At 31.8% G+C, this 6,376-nt stretch overlaps 1 long non-coding RNA gene across 2 annotated transcripts; it reads right to left on the reverse strand.

Moving 5' to 3' along the window:
• Window positions 1-782: 782 nt before the first annotated feature.
• On the reverse strand, window positions 783-3,812 carry LOC128289248 (uncharacterized). 2 transcript variants are annotated; one of them, XR_008278910.1, is made up of 5 exons: window positions 3,305-3,812; window positions 3,108-3,217; window positions 2,683-2,740; window positions 1,400-1,485; window positions 783-1,163 (listed from the first exon to the last, which is right to left on the reverse strand). It is a non-coding gene; the product is annotated as an uncharacterized LOC128289248 (long non-coding RNA). The 2 variants fall into 2 exon arrangements; XR_008278909.1 differs by lacking the exon at window positions 2,683-2,740.
• Between the last annotated feature and the right edge of the window lie 2,564 nt (window positions 3,813-6,376).

Here is a 6,376-nt window from a genome sequence, read left to right on the forward strand (position 1 = left end):
TGTGAGTGTAATTGAAGTGTAAACTTTTAGGCCACGTTTGGTTCAATGTAATGGAATAGAATCAGAATGAATAGAGTTGTAATAGAATAGAACTGTAATAGCAATTCAATTGTTTGGTTGTGTTTGGTTGAATGGAATAAAGTTGTAATAGCATAAGAAAAGAAGTTGAAATGACCGAGTACCCTTTAGCGTAAATTTTGTTAAAAGGATGATTATTGTTATTAAATTTAATAGGATTATTATTAGATATAATTTAATAAAATAATAATACATAATTTAACCCTATTTTAATAAATTTATTATTAATTATAATTTAACAATAATAATTTATAATTTAATAATATTCTTAATATAGCAATTATTAAAATATAAATTAATAAAAATAATATATAATATTACAAAAATAATATACAACCTACTTTATTATTTTTAAAATATAATGCATATTTAATGTGTTAGAATATTATTAGCAAAACAAATAATTTAGCATATATATCATAATCTCTATGTTACTTAAAGAATAATTTAAAAGAATAATTTAAAGAATATATTGTCTCAAATATTTTTACTCATAGATGATATTGATATACAGCAAAAGAACTAATGAAATTGTTATATTGTGTATATATATTTTTAACATATTTTCGTTAATTTATTTATGTTGCTAGACGGTATAATATAAAAATTTCATGCAAAAGTAAAATGAACAATATAGATTTAAATTTGTAATCACAAACTCTCATGCAACTTCATTTTACATGTGCCAAACTTCACAAAGAACATTGATTGAAAGTATCTATTCACAAAGAATAGCATTAAGGTTCCTTTAAAATATTGACCGAGAGTATTCTATAGAATCAAATATGATAATACAAGACTATTTTAATCTAATATATATTAATAGAAAATTATTAAACATATAAAGCTTCCCTGCATCAATGACTGAATGTATTTTAGAAGCTGGAAAATACAAAGCAAGAATACCAATAGACTGAATATACTTGAATAACATGCAACCATTGGCTCCTCTTCTTGAAAATTTGTAAAGCTTTTGCAGTTGCAATCAATGGAAACTCAGTATCCTAAGCTACCCATTTGTTAAATCCAATAAATTAGTTACAGCAATTGGAAAAGGACCAACGATGGCTACTGCATACACTTCCCTGTAAAAGAAAATAGTAATAATAACAACTCAAGGTCAGGGTCAATACAAGCCAACATAATAACATACAATAGTGAATCAAGGCAGAAAAGTAGTCACTTGAATATCTTTCAAGTAGCCTCTAAAATGAGATAAGATACAAATCAAAAAAAAAAAGAAAAGAAAAGAAAAGAAAAGAACATATATAATGAGAAACCAAAAAGTGTTTGAATTCAATCATGGCAGAACAATATTCACCTTGGCATCTTTCCCCCAATCCGTAATGTAAGATATAACATAAATGTGAATGAAACATAGAATGTTGAATCAATGGTGAAATACATCTGCATTGTTCATTAGATAAACAAAGGCATTAGAATTCACTCATGGCAGAGCGGTATTCATTTCGGCATCTTCCCCCCAAACCGTAACATAAGATATAGATACAAGTTGGCTAAAAGAGTGTCCAAATAGTAAAAGATGCTAGACAAGTTAAGTACGGCCATTGCAAACCAATCTGTTACTGCATCAATAGAGAGCTCTCCTTAAACCCATACAATAGTGTCAATTTAATATATCAGCAGTACAGAAAAAAATTGTAACAAGTACAGAAGACATTTAATTACAGTAATTGGAGATATAGAAAATGTATAATGTAAACATAAAAACAAAGATATTGCTTTTCACAATATAAAAAGCTAGTGCTTCATGTATTTTACTTATCCTTTATTAGTATTTATCCTTTTTCTCTTTTGAATTCAAACCTCAAATGTATCTCACCGGATAAGACAGTCTAAAGTTTTACAACCACTGAAGGAAGACTTATATACATTATTATTAAGTTAAACTGAAGGTAGAAGTGCTTGGTCATGCTGAAGTTAAAGTTTCAAAAGGATAAATGAAAAAACAGCAGTTTCCAGTTGTGAGTGGTATAGCATCTACTTGGGGGGAGAAGAAAGTATGCCGAAGAGAACTTAGCTAGTTCATACAGAAAGAAACATAAATTGCTTCCATTCAGAGAATACAATCTGAATTCCTCCATCATTTGGCTGCTTCATGGCACCAACATTTCGCTCAATAATTGGCATAATTGGCAGCACAATAGTGGGGATTATATCATCTTCATCACAAAACCATGACTTTGTCATTCCAGATTGCTAGGTATAAGGCATACACACTGCTGATATTAATGCAACTGACAACTTTAATATAAATAAGTTCAGTCTTCATCGAAGAAAATCAAGCGAAGTTATGTTCATCTAACAATTTCTACCAATCAGGGAACTCCCTCTATATTCTAGTAAACTGTCTTAAAAATTAACACTAAAAACAGTAATAGGGAGCAAAGTTATATTTTAGCAGGTTATAAGAGTACCACTAACCATTCCTGAAGAAGAACCGGCCCACTAGTTTTCTCTCAGAAAGGTAGGCCGGAACTTGAACCTCACCATGTCATAGATAACTAAGAACTGTCACATCTACATTGTAATGAGCAAATAAATATTCTTACTAGATCCCAAACTTTCAGCAAAAGAGCATACCAATTCTTTTCCACGAATTAGTAAATTGAGCAGATTGACTGCTGCCAGATGAATACACCTAAATGTAAATATCATTAGAATTTATTATGATTTAGTAAATCATTATGGGGGGTTGAACCGCAGATAATCCATGATAAAATTGCATAAGCACTAACTGGTAATAATAAATCTAAAATCCATAACCAAAAGCAAACAGAACATGCATATTCACCAGTGTAAAGGCTCCACAAGAATTCAAGCTAAATGAGTAGTGTGTTAATTCAAAACTGTAAAATCTACTGCATATCTGCTCATATAATTCACAACTGATACAAGACTTGAGTTTAGAAATTCAATTGAGAGAACTTTACTCATTCAAATTGCACCTCTACATGCATGTATTTCCTCATGAGTCGAATAATAGATGAGGTGAATTTGGCAAATACCTGGCATTCCTTGTGTGGCTTGGCTTTTGAAATAACCCTAAAAATAATAATTTTCTTAAGATTTGGGCATCGTTTTAGCAGCTCTTCTACCCTTCTCCCTTTTCCTTCTCCTAAAAAATACGAAAAGGTATACATATACAAACAAATATCCGGTAAGGGAAAATATGTGCAGAATCGATTAGCTTCAGGTACTGTACCTGAAGGAGAATCAAATTGATGACTTGATTCAATTTGTCTATGATTTTAGCCGAATCTTTGAGAGGAGGAGTTGACTCGAATAATGAATCGATCTCCTCGTGAACAGTTGCAGAATCCATTTCAATTCCCCTTGGACAAATCATCAGAAACAAAAAAAAATCAATCAAAATGCAAAACAAACCCTAGTTGAATTGAACTTACAACAAAATCCAGTTGATTTGGCCTTCAAGTTGATTCGCTTCCTTTTATATTGATTTGAGCTTGAGATTGTCGAATGACCAAAAGAAAACAAAAGTTGAAACCGTTAGAGAAAATTTAATCTAAGAAAGGGTATTTTTGGAGGAGAAAAAAAGGTCCATTCGATGGAGAGGTTGGAATAGCCATTCGGCACCTCCTCCCCGGAATGGCTATTCGGCGATTTTTAGAATGAACCTGTAATCTCCATTCGACGTTTTGAGCATTCAGCCAACCAAACGGCTGTTTTCCTTTAAATTTTGAACCATGTCGTAATGGAATAGCAATTCCATTTAACCAAACATAGTGTTAGTGTTTATAGTCTAAATTCTCAAGGAGAGGATTTAGAGACAGTGTTCTAGTCTTTAAGTACAAAGTTGAGATCCCTATACTTGAGAGTGATAGAGTATAATTCACTTGTTGTATTTTGAACTAAAATAGTGGAATTACTCATTGAGCTAGACTCAACAGACGTAAGAAAATCGAACTACGTGAACAAATCTTAGTGTTCTTTGTTATTTTGTTTATACAATTTTCACAAGCCAAGTTCAGATTGGCCATTATAGTCAAGCACTTCTATTCAACTCGAGGCGCTTCAAGCGATTAACAACTTTAGGTCTCAACAACTCGCATAAGTCATACAACTCAATTGTATAATGAAAGATGTGAAAAGAGAGATCAATCAATGCGAGAATACTTAGTTAAGGTGCGCTTGATTTTGTGATAATTTGGTAAATTGCGCATACCGTATCAAAGATCATACATATTTCTAGTATATTGTTTGGCCTTCCAATTTAATACTTATAACACCCAAAATTTTTATGTCATAAATTATGTCATACTAAGACTCAACTGTTAAACTTCGAGAATGATTATTGTATCTTTTAATTTTTAATTATATGTAACACTAAAAAGTATCGAATTGAACCGTAAAACTAATAATAGAAATGACTTATGGACTAAATCATGGAGGATAGAGAACTCTATTATGCTTAATGTAAGGGAGATATAGGTATCCGCACCCAATAGCCAAGTATCGATACCTTATAGCAATTAAGTCTCGATACCTCTCTTAGAGGTATCGATATTTCATAAACCTTTCTTAAAGCATAGTTAGATCATATAATAGGTCGAGCCATTTAATAACATAGATCCATATAGAGACTCTAGAACGTGGTTACCACTAGAAAGACACCGTAATCAACTATATCACTAGAGGTTCCTTTAGGCATCAAATGTGACCACATCTATCAAACCGTCGACAACTTGAGTCAAGAGTGTTATAATATGAGTTTGTTTTACAAAGATAATTTCAAGTCAACATCCTTATGGATTACAAATTGTTTACAGTGTTTTACTTAACCCTTAGGCACGCCAAAAGGACTTATTTTCTCAATTATATATGACTACTAACATTGTTGTACAACAAACTAATGCAACTTTTTCATACCAACATTTAGGCTATGCTTCAAAACCACCATTTAGGCCTCCTTATCAAACTTTTGGGGCAGAGGTCGAGCACCTTCCGGGGTTGGAGACAAAATGTCAAATGTGCAATATTCACATTGTTATCACCGATTTGACAAATCAAATGTTGGAATTTCAAGTACTCCTTTAGTTCCAAGGACCGCCAATCATTGTACCTTTGAGTCTGGGTTCTCACACAACTATAGCTACAGTAGAGTTGCATCAGATCCCTCTTGTACAATTGAATTTCCTTTTGTAACTATGGGTTCTCTAGTTCCAATGGTCTCACACTCACAACCCGAGCCTATCCCTCAAATTCACTCCGTTGTTGCAACTCCAAAAATGATCCATGATAGCGCCTAGTATCCGGATTCTAGAGCCACGAATCATTTCACCAATAATGTTAATTTGACCAACTCCTCTCTATATCATGGTTCAAGTAAAATTTTGTTAGGAAATGGATGTAATTTGCCTATTGCTAATGTTGGTCAATCATCTTTACTTATAAGAACTAGACTTTTATCTCTAAAGCATTCGTTTCATTTCCCTAACATTGCAAACAACTTGTTTTCAATATCTAAGTTCACTAAAGATAACCAGGTTTTCTTTTAATTTCACCCAAAACTTTGCATGGTGAAGGATTTGGAAACTAAGAAAGTACTTTTGCATGGACTTGAAGTTAGGGACTTTACAATTTAGGCCGATTGACTCTGTGGTTCATCAATTATATCTACTAGTATACTCATTAAGACTCAAGACAATGAAAATCTTTATTATCTATCATCTTAACAAGATTCCCTTATAACATGGCACCGAAAATTGGGTCATCCTTCTCTTGAAGCTTTGTCGTATGTTCTAAGAGATTAATGTGTCTTTTCCTAGAAAAAAAGTTGAACTTTATGTAGCTTGTGGACTTGAAATTAATATTGTTTGTTTTAAATGAAAAATCTTACGAAAAGTGTTCATAAATATAAATTGAAGGCTTTACGGTAAATATCAAATAATAGAGAAAATGAATATAGCTACGAAGTTTAATAGACCAGACTCGTCAAATGTTGACTATTCTACTCTAATCTATACATGGGTGAAGTGTACGTATAATTCTAATAATCACTAATGGCCTTCCCTTGTGACCCCAGTAACCCATTCGTCAAATGTTGACTCAATAATTCCTTAGACCACTGACGCTTCCTACCAAGATCTCACCAATGAAAATTGATTAATCATTTAATTTTTAAATAAAATATTTAATATCAATTATGAATACTAAAATTCAAATGCATTATATATAATAGAACCAATAAATAAGATATTACAAATTGTCGCACAAGTATCATATCTATAGAATAATTTCAAAGAGAAAGATAAAT

Source organism: Gossypium arboreum, unplaced genomic scaffold (assembly GCF_025698485.1).
Source record: "Gossypium arboreum isolate Shixiya-1 unplaced genomic scaffold, ASM2569848v2 Contig00788, whole genome shotgun sequence".
Classification (NCBI taxonomy): domain Eukaryota; kingdom Viridiplantae; phylum Streptophyta; class Magnoliopsida; order Malvales; family Malvaceae; genus Gossypium; species Gossypium arboreum.